Genomic DNA, 16,301 nt, shown 5'->3' on the forward strand with positions numbered 1-16,301 from the left:
AATCTTCCTGGTAAGTTCTCATATATACCTATTTAATGCTTTCTCTTTAAATGATATAGCACCCTTTATGGCTGTTGCTATCAATAACTTTCATAGTGTGGGGTGAGGAAAGAGGACATTTTCTTTTCCTTTATAAACAGTTTTCAGTAAAAGAAAGACTACGTAGAGTTTAGAATTTTCTGTTTTGAAGCACAGCTTAAGTATTAATATGTATAAAAATCACATTGGGGAACTAATTAAAATGAAATTCTCTTTCAGCGATTCTGAGGTGGGGTCAGTGATTCTACATTTTTAAGTTCTCAATTACTGTGAATGTAGCTGGTTGATAAACAATTTTTTAGAGAATAACAACATATTCTTCCTTCTCTTTTATGATTTATTGGTATAGACATGTGTATATTAGACTATGATTAGTAAGTTTACATACTCAAAATGAAACAATATATTCTCCTCAAGGAAATATTGAGGTATTATATATGTTTCTTATTTTATGTCATAAAATCCTTTCTTCTTTTTTAAAATTCCACTAGCTAAAAAAACATTTTTCCCTTTGAACTGTAAGCCCCATTTAGATGTTTTTCATTTTTGTTTCTCTTTAGATTTGAACATAGTTTATATCTGGATTTGAGCATAAGATAATGGATCAGTAGTGATTGTCAATCACACTGGATATTATATTTTACATTTGGAAAACAGAAGTGTGTTTGGAATCTCTGATAAGATAATTAGCTTTCTCTATTTTCTAGTAAGTTGCCTATCCATCTTCATTGCAAGACTTCCATGGAAGCTATGAACTCTGTGTGCAGTAATTTCAACTAGAAATTGATGTTGATTTAAGAATGTAAAGTCCTGTGCTATGATTATAAAATTCAGATACTTATCCAAAGATCAAATTTGAAGAGTGAGGCTTGCCAGTGCTAATCCTGGCAATGCTTATTTCGTAATGCTGGCATGCCCAGTTTCTAGTAGGGCATGCTTGAAAAATATTTAAAATATAACACTGCCACTTAGATTTAATTTTGATCACTATAAACCAAAATCTGAATACATGGAATGAAACCACATGGAAATATTCAGTTAAAAGGGGTTTACACAGATGGTCCAGAAATAAATATTTTTAAATTATTTTTATATAATAAAATAAGAACATAAATGAAATCTGATAGAGAGCAAGAAACCAATATATTTCACATAATAGCTTTCAAATAATGTTGAATTTGGAAAGTACTGTTCACAAAGTAATATTTTAGATTCTTGAGTAGGAACTTTTCAAACAGAATTTTGTGGAGCTGTCTTTTTCAAATATATTCTCAAGATCTAGGCTTAAACTGGAAAAACTCTTCCTTCAACAGACACTTATATATTGACCAAACTTTTTTAGTTCTTGAAATAATTAGGCTTTGTTTTCAGTGAGATTACATTGTGAAACTCCTTTCAGACTCCGTAGTAAGGAAAAGTAACTTTACCTATTACCACTCATGTAACAATTTTTTTTTTCTGATTGGCTGTCAGTATGGTGAAGGCAGAGGAGTATATACCAGGGTTTGACTTGTAAAAAATGTATAAAAAATTATTTAATTTGCAAACAAGCCAAAAATGATAAAGGGGGTAGAATTGAACCATGGATGTCATTTGCTGACCCTTGATGCAGACAGTGCATTGCGAGGATCAGTATTTGATTGATTGATGACTAAGGCATGTTGAAAATAGTGCTGGATTTCAAAAGTTAGATTGAAACATAGAGTTATGGGTGAGGTATTATTAGAAATAAATATGTCTTGAAATACAGGGAAAATAGACACAGATTTGTGTTTGGCAAAGGAGAACATTGGGTCATGATTGTGAATGTTATTTAGAAATCTTTTAGGTTTGTTTTGGTGAGGGGTAAGCACCTCACTGAGGGGTAAACACTTCAGGAAGAAATTAATCTGACGGTGATGTGCAGAATGAGATGATTTTACTGAACACAGGGAACTGTTAGAAGACTAGTACAATTATCCAAGCATGATAAGTTGATCTAGAAAAATGGCAATAAAATAAAGAGATAATAAAGAGGTTACCAATATCAAAATAATTGGAGTCTGACCTAAGGAGGTATCTTAAATTAAATAGGGGGAAAAGAAATTCAAACATATTTCTAAGGATTTGATTTGTAACAAGAAAAATGATGGTACCGTTATTGATTCTGACAGTAAAATCTGGACAGATGAACAGTTTGAAGGGAAAGATTATTGTGATTTTAGCTAGACATTCTTTAGTTATTGAGCCAAGGACTTCTCAATGAAAATGCCAACCTGCCAGTTAAATATAATAAAGCCAGTATTTATCAAACAGAAAGAAAAACTTTTGAAAGAAACTGGAGTAATTAAAACTACGGAAGTACTAATACATGATAGTATTTCTGAGATTGGGAGGTGTTGGAGGAGGCAGAGGTAGTCCATTGTGTCAAACGTATATCTTATAGAGCTATGTTTTTGGCCCCAGGCTTACAATTCCATTTTGAAGGTGCAAATAGCCATATTCTCACCCTTTCAGGAATGTTCAATTTCTTTTCAAACATAACCACTTGCTGTGTGAGTGACTGCTTCTCACTGTTTGCTAGTGTGAGGCAAAGTCTCAACGCAAGGTTAACAAAAGATTTTTTCAGTAGGTGTATTTTCCTGCTAGATGAAATATAAGCTTCATAAACTGAGCATTATCATCTCAAGGATTTTGCTTTAGGCGCATCTCTTCTTCCATGGGCTATAGATATGTGTGCATGAGCCAATTTGCACTCCTTCACAACACTTTCGTTCATCTAAAATTACAGTACCATCCTCATGTGATTTTTATGCACCCAGAGGAATTAAGCTTATCATTGCTATCATGACAGTAAAGCTCTCATAAGAAGTTGTTATGTTGGGAATTTTCCCAAATGATTCATTCATATTTTCATCCCTGCCTCAAGTATATAATTTCCCGTTTCCATTTTTAAGATACTTAACATATATTGTAACTGGTGTTAAGAAAATTTTAGTAAGACATACCTGGTTTATAGGAAACAAACTATATTTTGGACAGCATATTTTTTGTGTTCCCAAAGTGTGCATATGAAGGGAGGAGTTTGGCATTACATGGTTACCCCAAATAAAGATAGATTAAGAGATTTATTTCCTGATGAAGGCAAGATAAATGTCTGTTGAACACATCCTCCAACCAGAATGTGTCTATCTTTCACATATTTTACCTTAAACATAAATCATTGAAGTTGTACCTATGTTTAATCCTCAAGAACAATTCAAAACATAGGAACTTTGATGAATCTGGAAGATTTTTGTACATCCTTTTTGATTAGATTAGACATCCTTTTTTGGTTATTTAAATTTGCTTTGTTTTTAGAGCAATAAAATAAAATTTCAAGGTCTTTTATTTTAATTATTTTTATTGATTTGTTTATTTTTAAAATTTATCTATTTTAATTGGAGGCTAATTACTTTACAATATTGTGGTGGTTTTTGCCATACTGTCATTCAAACTTCTGTAAGATAAAAATACTAAGAGTAAAACAGATGATGGAGCTTCCATCATGGCTCAATGTTAAGGAATCTGCCTGTCAATTCAGGAGATGTGGATTCAGTTCCTGGGTCAGGAAGATCCCCTGGAGAAGGAAATAGCAACCCACTCCAGTATTCTTGCCTGGGAAATCCCCTGGACAGAGGATCCTGGAGGGCTACAGTCCACTGGGTCACAAAAGAGCTGGACACAACTTAGTGACTAAACAACAACAAAATAGATAATCTGTTTTCACTTGGCAGCTAATTCTCTCAGTTATTCTTGTCAGCTGGGGATGTATTATTCCTGTAGCTGTGCTTAGAAATAGTGATGGAAATGGGGGAGCTGTGCCCTATGTTTCCCCACCCAGAGGAGGGGAAGGAACTAAACACTATTAGCTTATGAGCTTATGCCTCATCCTCACTATACCCAGTTACTGTGTGTCCTATCTTTGGAAAAGAAACAAGTTTCTGAGGAGATAGTATGTTCATAAAAAGTCCTATTAGTAATAACATAAGCTTCGCAGATGACTCAGTAAAGAATCTGCCTGATAATGCAGGAAATGCAGGTTTGATCCCTGGGTTGGGAAGATCCCCTGGAGGAGGGCATGGCAACCCACTCCAGTATTCTTGCCTGGGAAATCCCATGGACAGAGGAGCCTGGACTGTAGTCCATGGGGTCTCAGAAGAGTGGACTGAACAACTGCAATAATTGCCTACACATACTATTACCATATACATTATATCACTTTCTCAATAAATGGGCAAATTAGAAATTATTCTAGTTTTATTGTTCAAGGCCATAACAGAAACCTGAGCTTTTGTAAACAAGTACATCTCTAGAGGGAAGGTGATTAAATAGTGATGTGTCCTGACTTCTACAAGTGAGGAATTCAAGCTTAGTTAAGTCTAAACAGAAAAAAATCTTTCCATACTGCCTGGCACTCTATATATTATAGAGTGGAAATGTTCAGAGCAGGAAAACACTGCTCACAATAAAGAGCGTTCTGGCACACCCATATAGCTCAAAGAAACAGTGTGGAAGCATGGTCTAGTTTTCCCTGGAGTGCAAATGAGAAGTCCAAGAATTCAGTGGTAATGTGTCCAGAGTTTAGCTAAGCTACTCTGGTATTACTGCCTTGGCAGCATCCATTTCTTTTGGCCAGGCTAGCTGTGGGGGCCTTAAACTGACAGTAGCCCCTGATGCAAACACATGCTTTAGACAACAACCCACAGTCACAAGTAAGTGTAGGTTCCTGTAATGACTTTGTCAAGTGCCCTTGTGATAGTCTCCCCTGCCTCCCAGGGTCCTTAACCTTGTGCACTGCTTAGCTAAGACCCTTAGGGTCTTTATTCAATCTAGCCTTAGCCCAGGAACCCCAAGGCATTTCGCTCATGGCTCCTGATAAAGGCATGTGCCCCAGATCCTATCTTTTTTTCTGTCTGCACCTTGTCTTGACTTCCCCTTACTGTATATCTCCTCCTTCTTTTAAGACCTTTTAGTAATAAACTTGTCTACTTCAGTTACCTTGCGGTCTTTTGTTAAATCTAGCTGACTGTCTCATGGATGACTCAGGATGGAGAGTTTACTTAATAAAGTAACCAAATGTAGCAATATCTTATGGCAAATTTTGCTGGTTAAGGATCATGTCAGTTGCCTTAGGAAGAAAAAACCTGATAAAGAATGTCCTTTGTCCTTTACAGCCTTTATTGTTCATTGATACGCTTATATACTGCAAAATGATTAAAACCATAGCATGAAATAACACCTCCATCACATCATATAAGATCAGCTCTCTTAGCAGCTTCGGATTGTATGATGCATATATTATACTCACCTATAAACACCAGTAACTATATAATTCTCATTATTGAATATCAAGTTCTGTCATTTCAAAAGATTTCTTTGTTTCCTTCACATAGTCTTGAGTTAAATAAGTCTGGGATATAATACTGTATTTAGATTCTAGACTTAATGGATCAATATGTGTTATCACATTCAAGAATGTATTCATTTTTGGCTTTATACAATTGGTAATAAAAAAAAAGAGTCTGGAGAAAATGTATGCCAAAATAACAGTGATTATTCTTGTGGAGTGAGATAAAAAATAGTAATTTCTTTGTATCCCTTTGCATAGTTTTCAACTGTTTCAGTATTAAGAGAGGTAAGGTAGCCAAGAACTCAGCTCTCTCTAGCTTAAACTGCCAAAATTTGATTTCCAACTTTTCCATTTATTACTGTATCTTCAAGTTAATCTCTTTATGTTAAAGATTCCTCACTGAAATGGGTGGGTTCTTGTGAAGCCAAGCTTTAAATGTACAAAGACATAAAAAGTTTAATACTTTCACTATTAATTCATTATTAAGTTGTTAACATTTTGCAATGAAGGAGCAAAAACATTCATTATTTTTTAAGTGTTGGAAATCCTGAGAACTAAGAAATAAATTGTACTAGTGTTTTTTAAGTTCAAGGTATATAACATGTTAATTTGATACACTTATATATTGCAAAATGATTACCACCATAGCATAAACTAACACCTCCATTACATCGTACAAGATCAGCTTCAAAGTGTTAATACAGTATCATACTCATCATGCTAAATTTTAGTTCCCCAGAACTTATTCATCCTATAACTGGAAGTTTGTACTCTTTGACCAGTATATCTTGATTTGCCCTACCTTCTAGCCCCTGATAATCACCTTGCTACTTTCTGTTTCTATGAGTTTGGTTTTAGTATTCCTTTTAACTGGACTTATTTCATCAGTGATTTCAAGATTTATTATAAGCTGCAATAATCAAAACAGTGGAGTACTGGCTCAAAGATGAAAAATATTGATAAATAAATAGAATAGAAATCCCAGAATTAGACTCACACATATTTGGAAAATGGTTTTGACAAAGCTTAAAAGGCTTTTGGAATTGATATCCTCAAATTGCCTTTAGGATGCAGCCTACTTAATCCATAAATAGTAATGGAAGCCTACTTTTCCTACATTATCTGTTAATTAAATACATACATATTAGTGCTATTTTCTAATGATGGATACCTATGATTGAGTATTGTGGACAATCTATATTTATAATAACAAATGCAAATCATGTACTTTTACATTCAGATGACTCGTTAAAAAAGAAGAAAACCTATATAGAAAAAAACAGGAAATAAAAGTATGGTGAAATGGAAAGAGTATTACTTTACTAGCTATGTGACCCTGAAGATGTTATCTAATCTCACTGTAAAATTTGGATCTAAAAGGCTAACCACAACAAGATGATATCAGAATAAACAAATCAAACTAGCATGACCACAAATAATCTTTATAAACTCTGGAAAATACACACACACATAGACACGCACATGTATATGTGTGCACCCACCATTTAGAGGCATAGTGGAGTGACTAAAGGAAGAGGAAATTAATGGAATTTGACACAAAGATAAGCAAAAGCTAGCTGAGACTGTCTTGCTGTGCGGTCTACATTGATGTAGTATTTTGCATATGATAGCTAGAACTCAAGCAGAAATCTAAGATCTTTATCTTGCTTGAGGAGTTAGAGGATAAAATAGTTTAATAATATCAGAACAGCTGGAAAATCAAGCATGGGGAAATATCAAAGAGGATGGAGAAGTTCAAAATGTTTCTAAAAACTGTCTTCAGATCTTTGACCACAGAATTGTGTAAGTTTTGGGAAGACTTTAAGAAACCGAGTGGATAGACACAGGTGGAATGTTGAAAACCCTGAGCAGAAATTGCAGCTATTGCCCATCTCTTGGGAAACATAGCATTAAGTGTGAATACCACCAGAGTGGAAGTACTTGGAAATACCTTGGGTTTTCCACTGAAAAACCCAAAGAGACTTACATCAGGCAGAAAATGTACATCCCTGAGCTAAAGGATTCACTCCAAGAGCAAGGAAAAGTCTAAAACAGATCGACATCAGTAAATCATAAAAGCAAGTTCCTATTTTTCAAAGAAGCAAGCAAGCAATTTAATTGACAACTAAATGAATAAACAAAAATAATGCTCATCAAAGGAAAATAATAGAAGCTAGAGTCTCTCCAATGTATTATCAGTAATTACAGTATATCACTATACACTTGAAGATACAAGAAAATCTATGTCATTATATTGGAATTAGAAAAATGATATTTAAAACTACTATCAAAGAATTAAAGCATATGTTCTCAACTGGTGTATTTCTTGACCCCTAAATTAAACAGTGTGTATCTTTGATTGTTGTGACTGGTGAGTGTGTTGCTGGCATTCAGTGAGTAGAAGCTGAGGATCCTGCTAAACATCCTATGATGCACAAAACAGCCTCCCCACATAGTTGTCTAATTCAGTGGTAATACTGCTTTAGAAACAATGGCTGAGAGGAAAATAATGGCATAGTGAAAAAAACTTCTGGGAATTCTCAGTAGAAAATATAAGCTATAAAAAATCTTAAAAATAGTCAATATCTCTGTTATAAAGGATACAAAATTTAAAACCATAAGATACCATTTTAAACTATGGTAGCTATAATTTTTAAAAGATCAAAAAGTATAAGTATTGATAGAAAGAACCATAACTCTCATATATTGGGGATTAGACTGTAGAATAATACAGTCATTTTGGAAAATAATTTGTTGCTTAAAAAGTAAAGCCTAAACTCATCATAATTCAAGAAACATGATTCATATGAATCTATACAGAAGTGAAATGTATGTGCATGCACATATGTATACACGCAAAGATTTTTACATTCATTTCCATAGCGACATTATTCATAAGAAACAAAAATTTGGAACAGTTCAAATGTCCATCACTGGTGAATGAAAAAAATACAGAAAATGAAAATGTTATATGTTGTATTATGGGTAAATGTCATAAACAGTGTCTTTAATGAATGAACCCAGATGCAAAGGACTTTACTTGTCTAATACCACTTTTAAGATATATATTTAAGAGAGAAATCTTTAAAGACAGGAAGCAGATGTGTTCCTGCCTGGATTTGGAGGTAGCAATGGGGATCAACTGCAAAAAGGAATCATTCTGAAATTATGGAAATATTCTAAAACCAACTCTCCAACTTTAAAAATTTGTTTAAAGGCATTGTATTATATACTCAGGAAAATTGTATGCTATGTGATTATACTTTAATCGAGCTCTTTTATAAAATAAATAAAAGTGTAAGTAGAAAGTTACAATATCTGAAATGAAAAATTCAACAGATTAATTTGACAGCCAATTGGAGATGACAGAAAAAAAGAGGTAAATTGCAGTCAGATCAATAGAAGTAATCTAATCTGAAGAATAAAGGAAAAAAAATCCTCAAAGCCTTAGGGGACTCATAGAACTACATCAAGCAGTCTGACATGTGTAAATGAAATCCTCAATGGAGAGAGACTGGGGCAAAATATATATTTTAAGATATAATAACTGAAAATCCTCTAATTTTATGAAATAAATGCACTTAAAGATTGAGGAAACAATTAGATAACCCCAAGTAGGATAAATACAAACAAAACCACATCTAGATGCATCTCAGTCAACTGCTGAAAACTAAAGTGATGGACGAAACTTGAAAGTAGCAGAGGAATAAAAAGACATAGTGCAAACAGCAATATGTAAGACTACTCACTTGATCAATGGACAAAAACAGAATGACATCCCTACTGAAAGAAAAAAGAACACAGAATTCGCTAGTGAAAATATTCTCAAATGAAGAGAAAGAAATTTTCAATTAAATGCAGTATAAGGAGATTCATTACTACCAAACCTATGCTAAAAGAAATGCTAAAGGAAGTCATATGGGATGATGGGAATGATATCAGATGAAAATGTGGATCTAATAAAGGAGGGAAGAACCCTAAAAGTGGTATATTTGGGGTTAAATATAACACTTTTGTTAATTTTATTAACAGACAATAAACTACTTAAAGCAAAACTAATACCTTTGTTTAGTGGAGTTACTAACATATGTAGTTGCAAATATGTCAAAAAGTAGCAAAAAATCTAAACATGAGAATAGTTTTACACTATACATGGAATGGTATTATAGTAATTCAAGCTAGACAGTGGTAAGTTGAGTGCACATTATTATAATCACTAAAATAAGCACTATAAAAGTAACAGAAAATAAAAACCTAGAAGAAGAATAGATGAGATAAAATAACAAAAACTACATGGTTAACTAAGTGAAGTGAAAGTCATTATGTCATGTCCGACTTTTTGCAACCCCATGGACTGTGTTAATGAACTGTGAAAGTCACTCAGTCGTGTCCTTTTGCGACCCCATGGACTTTACAGTCCGTGGAATTCTCCAACCCAGAATACTGCAGTGGGAAGCCTTTCATTTCTCCAGAGGGGTCTTCCCAACCCAGAGATTGAACCCAGGACTCTGAACTGCAGGCAAATTCTTTACCAGCTGAGCCACAAGGGAAGCCCAGGAATACTGGAGCGGATAGCCTATCCTTTCTCCAGCGGATCTTTCGGACCCAGGAATTACAGACGGATTCTTTACCAAGTGAGCTATCAAGGAATCCCATGGACTGTGTAGTCCATGGACTTCTCCAGGCCAGAATACTGGAGGGGTAGCCATTACCTTCTCCAGGGGATCTTCCCAACCAGGGATCAAACCCTTGTCTCTCACACTGCAGGTGGATTCTTTACCAGCTGAGCCCTTAGGGAAGCCCTGGTTAACTTGTATTATAGATTAAACCCTACCGTACCAATATAAATTGTAAATGGACTAAACAGCTTGGTTTTTAGGCAATGATTGTCAGACTAGGTTAAAGAGAAGACTTAGCTAAACAATTTTTATAAGAAACAAATATTAATTAAAGATAGAGACGATTTGAAAGCAGAGCATTACTCAACAAAAAGCTGCTGCTGCTGCTGCTGCTGCTGCTGCTGCTGCTGCTGCTGCTGCTAAGTCACTTCTCCAATGCATGAAAGTGAAAGGTGAAAGTGAAGTCGGTCAGTTGTGCCCGACTCCTAGCGACCTCACGGACTGCAGCCTACCAGGCTCCTCCGTCCATGGGATAGTGCTATTAACATCATATAGGCTGTTCTTGTCTGTATTTTCTGGATTATTTTCAGAGGAATAGAAATTATATCATAAAATAATCAATTATATATATTTATTCACCTACTAACAATTTCAAATTTTGTAAAGCAAAAATTGATGAATAGTTCTTTGGTCCTCCTCTCTCAGTAATTCATAGAATTAGCACACACAGATCTATAAGGGCTTAGAAGATTAAAATAGCAAAATAAACTTGTGGCTCAGTGCTAAGGAATCCACCTGCAATGCAAGAGACGTGGGTTCGATCCCTAGTTTGGGAAGATCCTCTGAAGAAGGAAATGGCAACCCACTCCAGTATTCCTGCCTGGGAAATCCCACAGACAGAGGAGCCTGATGGCCTACAGTCCATGGTGTTGCAGAGTTGGACATAACTTAGTGACTAAACAACAACAAACTACCTCTACCTAATTGATATTTATAGAATGTTACACTCAATTCCTACAGAATGCACTTTGGTTTCAAGCGCATGTGTTTAATACAGCAAAACAGATACCTTAAAAAATAGTTTCTGTAAATCTTGTGTCAAAATAGTGTAGAATGTGTTCTCTGACAGAATCAGAGTTGAAATAAAAAACAACTGCAAAAATACATATAAAAGTAACCGTCTTAAGCACGTAATCCCAATTATTGTACCAGTAGTGATTTTTGAGGAGATGATTGGTAAAATTAAAATTTATATGAAAATGCAAATGATTTAAAATGGCCAAACCAACTTTAAAAATGCGTAAAAAGATGGGTGATTTCTACTGCTCAATTTTTTAAAGAGCTGTAAAGGAACAGAAATTAATAAGGATATATGAATAAATTAATATAACTGAACATGAAGTCATTATGTCTCTAAGTTCACATAACTGTGGAAATTGATTTTTAACAAAAGTGACAACGCAAGACAAAGAGAAATTGCAGTCTTTTCAACTAATTGGTGTAGGGACAAATGAATATTAAAATCAAGGAAAGTGAATCTTCTTCCATATCTTGCTCTCACCTGCCAGTGTTAGTGGCTCAGTTGTGTCTGATTCTTTGTGACCCCACAGACAACACCCACCCCCACCAATCTCCTCTGTGGAATTCTCCAGGCAAGAATACTGGAGGGGGTATCCATTCCATTCTCCAGGGGATCTTCCTGATCTAGGGATATAACCTGGATCTCCTGCATTGATAGCCAGAGTTTTTGCCATCTGAGCCACAAGGGAAGTCCTCCATATTTTGAAACATATGTAAAATTAACCAAAGATTGTCATAGTTCTAAATATGAAAGGTAAATTTTAAGATTTATAGAAGAAAACATAGCAACATCCTGGAGAATATATTAACAATCCTGGGGTAGGCAGAATTTTCTCCGGATGCAAAAGCACTAGATTGCTAGAATTTAGAATTTTAATAAATTAGGCTTCATTATGATGTGAAAACGTGTCTCATTAATAGACAGTATTAAGTAAATGAAAAAGCAAGATGGATTGGGAAAAATATTTGTAAAATTTTCTGGTAAAGACGTGTATTCGGAGAATCTAAAGATTATCCTTCAGTTTATGAATGAAAACATGAATACCCAATTAAAAGACTTGAACAAGCACTCTGAAAAATAAAATAAACACGTGAAAGGAGCTCAACATTGCGGTCCACCACAGAAGCAGTTTAATGAAATATCACCATAGTCTCTTTAGAAAGACTAAATTTTAAAATGATTTAAAAATGTTTAGAAGGTGTGAAGCAACTGAGGAGTCTCACACTGTACAATGCTGATAGAACCATGACATGGAGAAATGCTTGGTACTCTCTCATAAAGTAAGTTGGGCTTCCCTGGTGGCTCAGCTGGTAAAGAATCAACCTGCAATGCCAGAGAGCTGGGTTCCATCCCTGAGTTGGGGAGATCCTCTGGAGAAGGTAAAGGCTACCCACTCTAGTATTCTGGCCTGGAGAATTCCATGGATTGTATAATCCATGGGGTCACAAAGAGTAGGACAGAACTGAGCAAATTTCACTATAAAGTAAGTTAAACATGCACCTTCCCTGCAACCTTAGACTTTCACTTCTTGGTGTATAATGAAAATACATGAATGTATGCATATTCACCCACCAATATATGTGAAGACGTGTTTAACATCTTTTTTCGCAATAGCTGTAAACCTGAAGGACTGGAGGGGTGGTGGAGAAAGAAGTTATATATCCACAAGAAAATGGATATATGTATTTGGTACATTTATGCAGTGGTCTGCAATTGTATGACATGACTTAGCAGCTAAAGCACCACCACCACCATAAACTAGGCAAGGAAAACTGAATGCTAATAAGGATTCATCTCATAGCTGTCATAGACAATGCTAATGTCAAGAAAAAGTAATATGTGCCCTATGATTCCAACCATATAAAGTTCTAGAAGAGGCAGAAAAAGAATCTTTGCTGATAGGAGTCAAAACAGTTCCTCTGTGGGGAGAGATTGGATCAAAAAAAAAAAAAAAAAACAGCCAGGATACTCTGTTGGGTGGAAAAACATTCCGTTTTGAGTGTTTATACACAGTGCATATAGATTTGTCAAAACCCCATCAAGCAAATAGTTCAGAACTCTGCATTTTGCTGAGTGCACATTAAAATTGAGTAAAAAATTTAGAAAGTCTGACTTGATGCATTGGATATGTTTACTTTCAGTGTTTCTGCAACAGAATCATAATTTTGTCTATGCAGTTCAAGTAGTTTAGTCTCTTGGGAACTAACCCACAATAATCACATTTTTAAAAGATTCAGCTATAACCAGAACCACACAATACTGATTTTTAATGAGCAATGTAACTGCAATGCTCACAGTGTCTACCCAGTACATCCATCCTTTATAGGGAAGTTTTCCGTGAGACGCCCAATTTCAAACAGGAGTTAGTTTGAAATGAAGTCGCTCAGTCATGTCTGACTCTGTGCGACCCCATGGGCTGTAGCCTACTAGGCTCCTCTGTCCATAGGATTTTCCAGGCAATAGTCCTGGTTTAGTGGGTACAAAAACCAGTTCAAGGATAATTAGTTTTATAATTGAAATGACTGGTATCATCATCCTTGGATAGCCTGAGGCAGTTGTGCCTTGTTTGGGCCATGCAGACCTTTTCCTAGACTAGATAGATGTGAGGTCACATGGTCAGAATCCAGTCTTGTGAATGCCTGCTCTCTGAGATCCTTTGAAACATTTTCTGTTAACACTGTTTTCCTCTGAGGAATAGTGAAATCAATGACAATTCAAACTTACCTACTCGTCCTGCTCTACTGAGACTTCCACTAGCTATTTTGCCTAAACTTTGTCTCTTTTCTTTCTTTCTTCTTTTTTTAACCAATTTATTTCATCTTTATTCTTCCCATTATCCCCTTCCCCTGGATTACTTTTATATATATATATATATATATATATATATATATATATATATATATATATATATATACACCTATGTGTTTTAATTTATTTATTGGCTGCACTGGGTCTTCCTTGCTGTGTGGACTTTTCTCTACTTGTGGACAGTGGGGCTACTCTCTAGCTGGTGAGTGATCGCCCCATTGCAGTGGCTGCAATTGTTGTAGAGCATGCGCTCTGGAGTGTGAGGACTTCAGCAGCTGTGGCATGAGGGCTCAGTAGTTGTGGTTCCTGGGCTCTGGAGCACAGGCTAGGGAGTTGTGGCCCACAGGCTTATGGAAATCTTCCCAGGTCAGGGATTGAACCTATGTCTCCTCATTAGAAGGTGGATTCTTTACCACAGAGTCATTAGGGAAGTCACTTCCTTGCCTAAACTTGATTTTTCTCTATTTAGTTACTCATTTAGTTATGGTTCAGTTCAGTTCAGTTGCTCAGTCATGTCTGACTCTTTATGACCCCATGAATTGTAGCACACCAGGCCTCTCTGTCCATCACCAACTCCCAGAGTTCACTCAAACTCACATCCATTGAGTTGGTGATGCCATCCAGCCATCTCATCCTCTGTTGTCCCCTTCTCTTCCTGCCCCCAATCCCTCCCAGCATCAGAGTCTTTTCCAATGAGTCAACTCTTCGCATGAGGTGGCCAAAGTATTGGAGTTTCAGCTTCAACATCAGTCCTTCCAATGAACACCCAGGACTGATCTCCTTCAGAATGGACTGGTTGGATCTCCTTGCAGTCCAAGGGACTCTCAAGAGTCTTCTCCAACACCACAGTTCAAAAGCATCAATTCTTCGGTGCTCAGCTTTCTTCACAGTCCAACTCTCATATCCATACATGACTACTGGAAAAACCATAACCTTGACTAGACAGACCTTTGTTGGCAAAGTAATGTTTCTGCTTTTGAATATGCTGTCTAGGTTGGTCATAACTTTCCTTCCAAGGAGTAAGAGTCTTTTAATTTCATGGCTGCAGTCACCATCTGCAGTGATTTTGGAGACCCAGAAAATAAAGTCTGACACTGTTTCCACTATGTCCCAATCTATTTCCCATGAAGTGATGGGACCAGATGCCATGCTCTTTGTTTTCTGAATGTTGAGCTTTAAGGCAACTTTTTCACTCTCCTCTTTCACTTTCATCAAGAGGCTTTTCATTTCCTCTTCATTTTCTGCTATAAGGATGGTGTCATCTGCATGTCTGAGGTTATTGATATTTCTCCCGGCAATCTTGATTCCAGCTTGTATTTCTTCCAGCCCAGCATTTCTCATGATGTACTCTGAATATAAGTTAAATCAGCAGTGTGACAATATACAGCCTCGACGTACTCCTTTTCCTATTTGGAAACAGTGTGCTGTTCCATGTCCAGTTCTAACTGTTACTTCCTAACTTGCATATAGGTTTCTCAAGAGGCAGGTCAGGTGGCCTGGTATTCCCATCTCTTTCAGAATTTTCCACAGTTTATTGTGATCCACACAGTCAAAGGCTTTGGCATAGTCAATAAAGGAGAAATTGATGTTTTTCTGGAACTCTCTTGCTTTTTCAATGATCCTGCAGATGTTGGCAATTTGACCTCTGGTTCCTCTGCCTTTTCTAAAACCAGCTTGAACATCTGGAAGTTCACCGTTCACATATTGCTGAAGCCTGGTTTGGAAAGTTTTGAGCATTACTTTACTAGCATGTGAGATGAGTGCAATTGTGCAGATCTCTATTTGCATATTTTATTATTTTAACTCTTGGACAATACTTTGGGAGTCCCTCATTACAAACCTTCTTATGTTTCTCGTAAAACAGGACATGTGATATGACTGATAAAAAACATTATATTGTAACAATTTGTCCATAAACACATAATATTTAAAGGCGATTTTAGTACTACGAAGTGTTCTATAGGTACTAATTCAGAGCTTTGTGTCTCAACTTTATGTCTCATCTCCTTTGCTCCTCACTCTGACTCAATTCATAAGCTTTTCCCCATTTTAATCCTTTCTATGATCTTGAACTTTTATATTTGGTTTGGCTGATTTCTGAGTTTCAGCTCATTCTAAACTTCTAGAGGTAGTGAGTGACAGGATAATATTCAGACAAGTTTGAATATATGCTTTCATATTACTTGGCAATAAAAATGACTAAAAACTTAGTTTTCTTAATTTACCTCATTGAAAGTTTTCACTCATCAGAATGGTCATATGAAATAGTTAAGTAAAATGAATTTTGTTGAAAATTGCCAGGGTCCAGCCCCGGTGGATCCAGGGAATTCGAAGGTGGGGACGGCGTCGGCATCCTTGGAAAAATACATATTTAATCACAGAT

The sequence above is a fragment of the Ovis canadensis genome, chromosome 6 (genome assembly GCF_042477335.2).
Source record: "Ovis canadensis isolate MfBH-ARS-UI-01 breed Bighorn chromosome 6, ARS-UI_OviCan_v2, whole genome shotgun sequence".
NCBI lineage: Eukaryota > Metazoa > Chordata > Mammalia > Artiodactyla > Bovidae > Ovis > Ovis canadensis.